The sequence below is a fragment of the Coregonus lavaretus genome, assembly GCF_964263955.1.
Source record: "Coregonus lavaretus genome assembly, chromosome: 21".
NCBI lineage: Eukaryota > Metazoa > Chordata > Actinopteri > Salmoniformes > Salmonidae > Coregonus > Coregonus lavaretus.
In genome coordinates, this window is record NC_140008.1 from 1,810,969 (window position 1) to 1,823,033 (window position 12,065).

A 12,065-nucleotide genomic window follows, 5' to 3' on the forward strand; every position below is an offset into this window, starting at 1 on the left:
TCTCTCTCCTCACAATTCTCTCTCTCTCTCACTCTGTCTCACTCCACTGTTTTCACTCTTTCTTTCTCGCTCTGCCTCACTCCACTGTTTTCACTCTTCATTTATAGGTTATATTCTTCAAGAATCAATGGATGTTGCATCTGCTGATTGCCCCTTTAAAATGAATCACTAATCACATTAAATAAATCACAATCTCCCGAAATGACTTTGTCAAAGCAACAGAATAACTAGGGCTTTACAATGATCCTGAAAACTTGGGGGAATTCTGGGGTTAAGTGGGTTAAAATAGTCCTAGAAGTCACAGAGGGTGCACAGAGGGACATGCCAAAATGCAGAATTTTAGCACTTTTGCAAGTCTTTATTCATATAAAAAAATCTGATTTATTGAATTTTACATGTGGTCTATATTAAAGGGCACTTCATTTAATATAACAGGCTTTTAAAAATGCAATATTGTTTCACAATTTGTATGTAGCCCTTTAAAGTATACAGGTTGAAAATGGCACTGATAAACGCCTAAATTGGTACGCAGTGGCTGTACAGTAACATGCTATACATGACTTCAGACCACAGGCTCTACGCTTCAGAGGACTAAATGTATTTTGAAAGATGAGACGTTGAGGACTATAATAAATACTGCTTTGATGTCATACAAGCAAGCAAAACACCCATGAGTCCAAATGTGCACTTCAAATTTTCTTATTATAAAACTCATGTCAAATACAGTGTCAACATTTATGATCACTATATTTGATGTATAGTTACAAGATGACATGACGTCATACCCTGGGTTATTCTGAACAGAATGAGCCTGTTTGTCTACTGTGAATAAACTTAGCCGTGGCATACGCACCTGAATGCACTCATGATTCCTATGCGCATCAAAATTACAATCTGTTTCCAGGAATGTTATTGTGAAAGCCTAACTCTGTAATATACTTTTTTATAACTTAGCTAATCATGTTGGCAATAGAACCAGATGATGCCATCTTCCTAAAAAATGTCTCAGGTGTTGTCAGGCCATTGTTCTGATGTTTGAAGCTCCTCAAGTTGAGGAATTTCACACCTCTGTGTGGGGGTTTCACAAGCCGTTAGGTTTAGATAGGAATTATAATTATGTCCAGTAGTCTGAATTGTGGCAGGGATGAGGAGGCTCAGTTTGTAGAGCATGGTATTTGCAATGCCAGGGTTTAGGGTTTGATTCCCACTGGGGGGCAGGTATGAAAAAAATAATTACACAAAAAATATATTAAGTCACTCTGGATAAGAGTGTCTGCTAAATGACTAAAAATAAACTACAGGGGTGCCCAAGGGCGCTGTTACTTTCATTCGAAAAATGTTGCAATGCTGTGTTGATCTGCTGTGGAGGTGTTTTTCCCAGCATTGCAACCTCCCTCCTCCCTGACCCAACAGCATAATGCAAGGAGAATGGCATGTTATATAGAAATATTGATTTGGAGAATGGCGTGATATATATGAACATTCATTTGGAAGACAATTGCCCACCCAAGGTGTTGTCGCCTAGGCCATTGCTCTGATGTTTGAGGCTCATCTAGCTAAGGGATTTCACATGTCTGTGTGTGGTTTACACAATATGTAAGTTTTATGTCCAGAAGTCTGAAATTAATATATTTCCAGATTATGGTTGGGGGGCATATAAAGAGCAACATATGTGAAGATCAGCAGGCTCTGACGTTTTTTGGGCTAAAATATAGACATCCAGAAAGGTCTCAGGACAAGGCCCAAAATGAAGCCTGGTCTTAAATTTGAGGTGCTTTTGGGTGAGAGCATTAGATCCGGTAAGGATAGAAAAACATTTCAACCACAGGAACGCTCCTAAGGTTCTCCCGATCTGTGCAAGCCTACCCATGACCATGTGGAATTAATCCTTAACAGTGAAAACAGGGTGCATTTATTCAAACAGTTGAAATACATTGCCTGCTGCCCTAACTTCAACTTGATGCCTATGTGGGTTTATATTGCCATATCAAACTGTCTTCTTTGTCAACCCATCAGGCCACTATAAGGATTACCTGTGTTGAGTTTAAGCTTCCTGGAGCAACCGGAAGTGGGAAGATTGACCCTAAACATGGTTTAGATGTATCCACCAGCAGATAGTGAAAACGCTACATTCAACCCTCTGTAAAAAGTTTAGTTTTTCACGGATTGACCTGAAACTCAGGATTCTGTAAGAGCTTGTCCCAATGAGGATATGTGTTTAATTACAGCTTCCTGTGACAACCGGAAGTGCCTTACATTGTGGTCATAGGTGCTATTTCGAAGGGTTAAAAAGGTCACATCCTTCCAAAATGTCACATGTGTGATTAGGCAACCCTCATGAACCTGTACATATTAGAAAACCAGGTTTTTATCCGTTTGTTTTTTTATAAAGCTAGAAAAAAATATATTAAAAAAATAAAAAATATGAAGAAAATATGAATCACTAACCGTAAGTCGCTCTGGATAAGAGTGTCTGCTAAATGACTACCAAAAAATATATATATATATTTTTTTCATAAATATGAAAATGAAAAAAAAGACGACTACCAGGTGAACGCATAACTTACCACGTGCCCGTAGCCAAACACGTCTTTAAATGACCAGTGGGGTCGAATCCGGGTGGGGGGGGTGTGATAACTGCCTGAATGGAGGTGAAGCTTCACTTAATCTACTTTGAAGCAGAGAAAAAACCGTAATGTTGGAGAAGCTGACTTAATCTACTTTGAAGCAGAAAAAAAAATATGAAAAATTATTTTTTCAAAAATATGAAAATGAAAAAAAAGAAGACATGGGGGCGTGCGGGACGCACTCGCAAAGCGGACCGGCACATTGAACGCGGGTCGGCGACTCCCCGCTTGCCAGGAGCCCTCCGAAAACGTGGACGGATCCTGCCGAGTAAGAAATGATACTCGGGAGGAGACAGAGAGAGGGAGAGGGGACTCTCTCCAATCCCACTGACCTCACTGTTGGGTACATGCTGTCTGGACTATTTTCAGAGAATAGACTGCTTAATGTAACCGACGGGATATGAACCAGGTCTACCGCGGGAGAAAGCAACAGCTTGACCGTTACACCAAGAGGACATTCCCTATTGGGCTGAGGCATAGCCTATTTTTCACATCTGATTTAATTTCATACAACTTAATATTGCTACACTAAAAATCTTTGTCTGGACAATAGCCCATTACTCAGCTTTTATTAGAAAATGAATGGCATGCCACTGTGATCATTTTCTGTGACGACAGAGTAAATTATTATGCAGCCTCAGAGGGGTGCCCAAAATTTTTCAGACGACTGGATGTACTTCATAGAAACTGTTACCCTTTATATATTCTAACCACTCTATTTAATTTATTCCATATTAAGGGCCCTAACCTAGGAACACAAATCTTTGTTCCTATTAACATTGTGGACAGTTCTCTCTCTCTTTCTCTCTCTCTCTCTCTCTCTCTCTCTCTCTCTCTCTCTCTCTCTCTCTCTCTCTCTCTCTCTCTCTCTCTCTCTCTCTCTCTCTCTTACTCCACTGTTTTCACTCTTTCTCTCTCTTCACAGCTCTCTCTCTCTTTCGCTCTGACTCACTCCACTGTTTTCACTCTCTCTCTTCTCACAATTCACTTTCTCTCTCGTTCTGTCTCACTCCACTGTTTTCACTCTCTCTTTCTCTATCCTCACAAGTCTCTCTCTGCCTCACTCGACTGTTTTCACTATTTCTCTCCTCACAACTCTCTCTCTCTCTCTCACTCCACTGTTTCACTCTCTCTCTCCTCACAACTCTCTCTCTCGCTGTCTCACTCCACTGTTTTCACTCTTTCTCTCTCCTGACAACTCCCTCTCTCTCTTTCTTTCTCTCTCTCTCTCTCTCTCTTTCGCTCTCTCTCACTCCACTGTTTTCACTCTCTCTCTCCTCACAATTCTCTCTCTCTCTCACTCTGTCGCACTCCATTGTTTTCACTCTCTCTCCTCACAATTCTCTCTCTCTCTCACTCTGTCTCACTCCACTGTTTTCACTCTTTCTTTCTCGCTCTGCCTCACTCCACTGTTTTCACTCTTCATTTATAGGTTATATTCTTCAAGAATCAATGGATGTTGTATCTGCTGATTGCCCCTTTAAAATGAATCACTAATCACATTAAATAAATCACAATCTCCCGAAATGACTTTGTCAAAGCAACAGAATAACTAGGGCTTTACAATGATCCTGAAAACTTGGGGGAATTCTGGGGTTAAGTGGGTTAAAATAGTCCTAGAAGTCACAGAGGGTGCACAGAGGGACATAACAAATTGCAGAATTTTAGCACGTTTGCAAGTCTTTATTCATATAAAAAAATCTGATTTATTGAATTTTACATGTGGTCTATATTAAAGGGCACTTCATTTAATATAACAGGCTTTTAAAAATGCAATATTGTTGCACAATTTGTATGTAGCCCTTTAAAGTATACAGGTTGAAAATTGTATCCCAATTGTAAAGTGGTTATCCCACTGGCTATAGGGTGAACGCACCAATTTGTGAGTCGCTCTGGCTAAGAGCGTCTGCTAAATGACGTTAATGTGCCCTTGAGCAAGGCACTTAACCCTAATTGCTCCTGTAAGTCGCTCTGGATAAGAGCGTCTGCTAAATGACTAAAATGTAAAATGTAAAATGTAAAATGAAAATGGCACTGATAAACGCCTAAATTGGTACGCAGTGGCTGTACAGTAACATGCTATACATGACTTCAGACCACAGGCTCTACGCTTCAGAGGACTAAATGTATTTTGAAAGATGAGACGTTGAGGACTATAATAAATACTGCTTTGATGTCATACAAGCAAGCAAAACACCCATGAGTCCAAATGTGCACTTCAAATTTTCTTATTATAAAACTCCTGTCAAATACAGTGTCAACATTTATGATCACTATATTTGATGTATAGTTACAAGATGACATGACGTCATACCCTGGGTTATTCTGAACAGAATGAGCCTGTTTGTCTACTGTGAATAAACTTAGCCGTGGCATACGCACCTGAATGCACTCATGATTCCTATGCGCATCAAAATTACAATCTGTTTCCAGGAATGTTATTGTGAAAGCCTAACTCTGTAATATACTTTTTTATAACTTAGCTAATCATGTTGGCAATAGAACCAGATGATGCCATCTTCCTAAAAAATGTCTCAGGTGTTGTCAGGCCATTGTTCTGATGTTTGAAGCTCCTCAAGCTGAGGAATTTCACACCTCTGTGTGGGGGTTTCACAAGCCGTTAGGTTTAGATAGGAATTATAATTATGTCCAGTAGTCTGAATTGTGGCAGGGATAAGGAGGCTAAGTTTGTAGAGCATGGTATTTGTAATGCCAGGGTTTAGGGTTTGATTCCCACTGGGGGACAGGTATGAAAAAAATAATTACAAAAAATATATATTAAGTCACTCTGGATAAGAGTGTCTGCTAAATGACTAAAAATAAACTACAGGGGTGCCCAAGGGCGCTGTTACTTTCATTCGAAAAATGTTGCAATGCTGTGTTGATCTGCTGTGGAGGTGTTTTTCCCAGCATTGCAACCTCCCTCCTCCCTGACCCAACAGCATAATGGAAGGAGAATGGCATGTTATATAGAAATATTGATTTGGAGAATGGCGTGTTATATATGAACATTCATTTGGAAGACAATTGCCCACTCAAGGTGTTGTCACCTAGGCTATTGCTCTGATGTTTGAGGCTCATCTAGCTAAGGGATTTCACATGTCTGTGTGTGGTTTACACAATATGTAAGTTTTATGTCCAGAAGTCTGAAATTAATATATTTCCAGATTATGGTTGGGGGGCATATAAAGAGCAACATATGTGAAGATCAGCAGGCTCTGAATGGAGGTGAAGCTTCACTTAATCTACTTTGAAGCAGAGAAAAAACCGGAATGTTGGAGAAGCTGACTTAATCTACTTTGAAGCAGAAAAAAAAATATGAAAAATTATTTTTTCTAAAATATGAAAATGAAAAAAAAAGACATGGGGGCGTGCGGGACGCACTCGCTAAGCGGACCGGCACATTGAACGCGGGTCGGCGACTCCCCGCTTGCCAGGAGCCCTCCGAAAACGTGGACGGATCCTGCCGAGTAAGAAATGATACTCGGGAGGAGACAGAGAGAGGGAGAGGGGACTCTCTCCAATCCCACTGACCTCACTGTTGGGTACATGCTGTCTGGACTATTTTCAGAGAATAGACTGCTTAATGTAACCGACGGGATATGAACCAGGTCTACCGCGGGAGAAAGCAACAGCTTGACCGTTACACCAAGAGGACATTCCCTATTGGGCTGAGGCATAGCCTATTTTTCACATCTGATTTAATTTCATACAACTTAATATTGCTACACTAAAAATCTTTGTCTGGACAATAGCCCATTACTCAGCTTTTATTAGAAAATGAATGGCATGCCACTGTGATCATTTTCTGTGACGACAGAGTAAATTATTATGCAGCCTCAGAGGGGTGCCCAAACTTTTTCAGACGACTGGATGTACTTCATAGAAACTGTTACCCTTTATATATTCTAACCACTCTATTTAATGTATTCCATATTAAGGGCCCTAACCTAGGAACACAAATCTTTGTTCCTATTAACATTGTGGACAGTTCTCTCTCTCTTTCTCTCTCTCTCTCTCTCTCTCTCTCTCTCTCTCTCTCTCTCTCTCTCTCTCTTACTCCACTGTTTTCACTCTTTCTCTCTCTTCACAGCTCTCTCTCTCTTTCGCTCTGACTCACTCCACTGTTTTCACTCTCTCTCTTCTCACAATTCACTTTCTCTCTCGTTCTGTCTCACTCCACTGTTTTCACTCTCTCTTTCTCTATCCTCACAACTCTCTCTCTGCCTCACTCGACTGTTTTCAATATTTCTCTCTCCTCACAACTCTCTCTCTCTCTCTCTCTCTCTCACTCCACTGTTTCACTCTCTCTCTCCTCACAACTCTCTCTCTCGCTGTCTCACTCCACTGTTTTCACTCTTTCTCTCTCCTGACAACTCCCTCTCTCTCTTACTTTCTCTCTCTCTCTCTCTCTCTCTCTCTCTCTCTCTCTCTCTCTCTCTTTCTCTCTCTCTCACTCCACTGTTTTCACTCTCTCTCTCTCCTCACAATTCTCTCTCTCTCTCACTCTGTCTCACTCCACTGTTTTCACTCTTTCTTTCTCGACCAGTGGGGTCGAATCCGGGTGGGGGGGTGTGATAACTGCCTGAATGGAGGTGAAGCTTCACTTAATCTACTTTGAAGCAGAGAAAAAACCGGAATGTTGGAGAAGCTGAGTTAATCTACTTTGAAGCAGAAAAAAAAATATGAAAAATTATTTTTTCTAAAATATGAAAATGAAAAAAAAGACATGGGGGCGTGCGGGACGCACTCGCTAAGCGGACCGGCACATTGAACGCGGGTCGGCGACTCCCCGCTTGCCAGGAGCCCTCCGAAAACGTGGACGGATCCTGTCGAGTAAGAAATGATACTCGGGAGGAGACAGAGAGAGGGAGAGGAATGTGAATTTTACCAGCAGAGATGTTTCCATGAAATTGAATTGTTGAGGATAAATGGCTGTGCATGATGATGTAATGCACATACAAATATAATTTTGGGAAAATACAAAAACCGGTTAAAAACTTTCTGTTAAATGGGTTTCCATCACATTTTCAACTCTACTGATGGTTTTGTCAGATTTGGTTGTGCATTATATAGCTAACGTGCCCACTCTGGACAGGCTGCCTACATGATGACATTATTATGGACAAAAAGACCCTCAATATTTATTGGAAAGGAGCATCAAGCTCTTCACTGTGAACTTTCACCACCCTGTGAAGTTCAGCATAACTTATTTCATCTGTAGCTTAATAAACTGCATGGTTTCCCGAGTCGTAGTGGGAGGACCACACCACATATCATCGCGTGACTCCAAGTTTACTTCAATATGATGGTTATTATATCAATATTTGTGCATAAAGCCGTTTCCACCGCCACTTCTCGCTTAATTAATTCTACAGAGGTATTTGCACCCCACTGCATCCACATGTTTCTTTACAATTTCTGATCATTTTACATGACTGAAAATGAAAGAGAACTTTTGATTTGACATATTCATCATTCACCACTGTGGCTTCTGAATAGGTCACTGTACATTTATGGAACCTTTAAAACGTTGTAATGTTTTACCACAACCTTATATTTGGTTACACGTCACTATGGCTTCCATCCCTATATACCTCAGTGCATCCATCCAGGACTAACGTCTCCAAACAGATCTAAAAGGCCTCCCCCACCACTCAGACTTTCAAAGAAATTAAAGTTATCTCTGATACTCTGCTGTGCAGTTTGTTGTATGGACATTGCAGAGGCCCTTTTAAAATATCCACTCTGCTGTCTGGATCTACCAAAGGATCCAGTTACTATTCCCTGTGGACACAGCTGTATGCAACGTCATCTTCTTAGCTTGACTTCCATCCCCCAAAAACCTGTAGATACAGAGTACACAGTCAAGAGGAAGCCACTCCCTGTCCTCTGGTGTAGAGTTCCATGAAACAGAAAGTCATCTTTGACACCCTGTTGCTCAACCTTCAGGTGAAAGCACTAAAATGGCTGACAATCTAGAACTGTTCTGTTGCTCCATCTGTCTGGATCCACTGAAGGATCCGGTGACTACTGCCTGTGGACACAGCTACTGTATGGGCTGTATTAAAGAAAGCTGGGATCAGGATGATCTGAAAGGGGTCTACACCTGTCCCCACACTCTAAACAATACTGGGTTGTTTGGTTGACCCAAATGTTAGGTTTCAGGCGTTGGGTCACTTAGTTGAGTTGTTTTCTTTAAAAACTGCTGGGTTATGGATGCTGGGTGTTGGGTTATTGTTGCTTGGTTATTGAGATATGACCCATCAGGTCAGATCAGAAGACTGTAGGCATAGTTTAGTAGGGGTGTGGCTTTCAGATAGTTATTTTTAGCCACCCATGAGAGTAAATATAATTCCTGTTCATCTGGTCTGTTGCGTAGTTAGCACATGTTAAAGTTGAACATTGACATTTTTGTAGCTTCAATTATGCTTATAGAGTTTCCTAAAAGTCCACGTATGTCTCATTGTTGGGCTATGATACAGTGGTATACCTTATTATAATATGTAATAAATACTCTACATATTATAGAATAATTTAATAAGGAAAAATTGAGTTTACAGTATGTAAACGCCTTAAAATAACCTACAGTAAGGATGACATTAAAACAGACCCAGTTGCTAGGGCAACCAAGCATGACATTAAAACAGACCCAGTTGCTAGGCCAACCAAGCATGACATTAAAACAGACCCAGTTGCTAGGTCAACCAAGCATGACATTAAAACAGACCCAGTTGCTAGGTCAACCAAGCATGACATTAAAACAGACCCAGTTGCTAGGTCAACCAAGCATGAGAGTAAAACAGACCCAGTTGCTAGGTCAACCAAGCATGACATTAAAACAGACCCAGTTGCTAGGTCAACCAAGCATGACATTAAAACAGACCCAGTTGCTAGGTCAACCAAGCATGACATTAGAACAGACCCAGTTGCTAGGTCAACCAAGCATGAGAGTAAAAAATACCCAACTGATGGTTAAATTAACCCGTGTTCTGTTAATACTAACAACCCAACATATTGGGTTATTCACGCAACCAAACTGTCTGGGTCAAAATAACCCAACATGTTCTTTCCACTACCTAACCTGCGCTGGGGTACTAAATAAACCAGATTGAGTGCAGTGCAGACATACCTTCACCCCAAGACCTATTCTGAACAGGAGTGCTGTGCTCGCCTAAGTGGTGGAGAAACTGAAGAAGACAGGACTCCAGGCTGCTCCCCCTCCTGCTCTGTGCTATGCTGGACCTGGAGATGTGGCAGGGATGTTTTTCAGAGGCACGTACTGGGAGAATAGCCAGGATCGAGGGAAAAATGAACAGAGCAAAGTACAGAGAGATCCTTGATGAAAACCTGCTTCAGAGCGCTCAGGATCTCAGACTGGGGCGAAGGTTCAACTTCCAACAAGACAACAACCCTAAGCACACAGCCAAGACAACGCAGGAGTGGCTTCGGGACAAGTCTCTGAATGTCCTTGAGTGGTCCAGCCAGATCCTGGAGTTGAACCCGATCGACCATCTCTGGAGAGACCTGAAAATAGCTGTGCAGCACTGATAGCAACAACAACCACCGCAGAAAAGTTGGCTGTGTTTACAGACAGACAGACGTACAGACAGACAGACAGAGGTTGTTTACTATGACTGGATGAAGGGATACAGTGTTGAAGGCTTCCTTTAGGTCTCCTGGTCTCTTGGGATTTAAACAGTGAATACAGTGAGATAGTCCTAACCATTCAATCAATGTACAGAACAAACAGTCATCATTAACACTATACAGAGTGGAGCTTATGGATAGAATATGTTATCAAAGAATATAATAGAATAGAATTTTATGAATATAAAATAATAAATGTTTTGACATGAAAGCACAGCCAGATGATTTGACTTGACAGTGTGTCTCTATACCTCAGTCTCTGAAGACACCCAGCAATGGTTAGGATTATTAGAGAAGCTTTTCCTGCTGAAAGGCAGTTTCATTTCATCTGGTTGCAGAAAACAATTCATTGGATATGTTCATAACCCCGTCCACCTATAAGATGTGGGGGGTTTCTGTCTGACTAAGAAGAGATACAAAGAACTCTGATTATAAAACGTCTTCTCTTTTTAGTCCTAGATATGGCTAGGGTTACTGCTGAATGTAGTAACTCTAACCCTGACCCTAGGCCTAACAGTAATACCCACACTGTAATGTAAAGTATTACCTCATTCTCAATGATCAGTCAATACATACAGTATTCATTTAAACTACAGTATATTGTATCAATATCAACCCCCCACCCATTACAACCACTTATTAATTATTATAGACACTTATAATCAGTGTTATAACACATAAGTGTATTATAAGGCATTATGAAGCTTATTATAATAATTATAATATGTACTTCATAGGAACTGTTACCCTTTATATATTCTAACAACTCATATTTGTTAGATTTATTCCAAATGAAGGGCCCTAACCTAGAAACTAAAATATTTGTCTCCCTCTCCACGTTGAACGCAGTTCTCTCTCTATCCCTCCCTCCCTCCCTCCCTCTAACCTCACCTATCTGGCAGATCCAGAAAGTCCTCGCCCTCCCAAAAACTCACTTATGTGGAAACGAAACTGATCTGAGTCTCTGTGTCGTCTGTCTGTGTGAGAGTGAACAACCGTCCAAATGGCTCAGCAGGGAGTTCTGCTGGACCAGGACCAGTTCTGTTGATCTGTCTGTCTGGATCTACTGAAGGAGCCGGTCACCATCCCCTGTGGACACAGTTACTGTAGGAGCTGTATTGAGGGCTGCTGGGATCAGGATGTTCTGAAAGGGGTCTATAGCTGTCCTCAGTGCAGACAGACCTTCACTCCAAGGCCTGATCTGAGGAAAAATAACATGTTGGCTGAGTTGGTGGAGAAGATCTAGAAGACATAGACATATCATTACATACAGTATAGAACACCATCTAGAAGACATAGACATATCATTACATACAGTATAGAACACCATATAGAAGACATAGACATACCATTACATACAGTATAAAACACCATCTAGAAGACATAGACATATCATTACATACAGTATAGAACACCATCTAGAAGACATAGACATATCATTACATACAGTATAGAACACCATATTGAAGACATAGACATATCATTACATACAGTATAGAACACCATATAGAAGACATAGACATATCATTACATAGAGTATAGAACACCATCTAGAAGACATAGACATATCATTACATACAGTATAGAACACCATCTAGAAGACATAGACATATCATTACATACAGTATAGAACACCATATAGAAGACATAGACATATCATTACATACAATATAGAACACCATATAGAAGACATAGACATATCATTACATAGAGTATATCATAGATGACATGTATAAATCCTTCCTTTATATTTCCTGTAACACTTTCCATTACAGTAGCCTTATTACT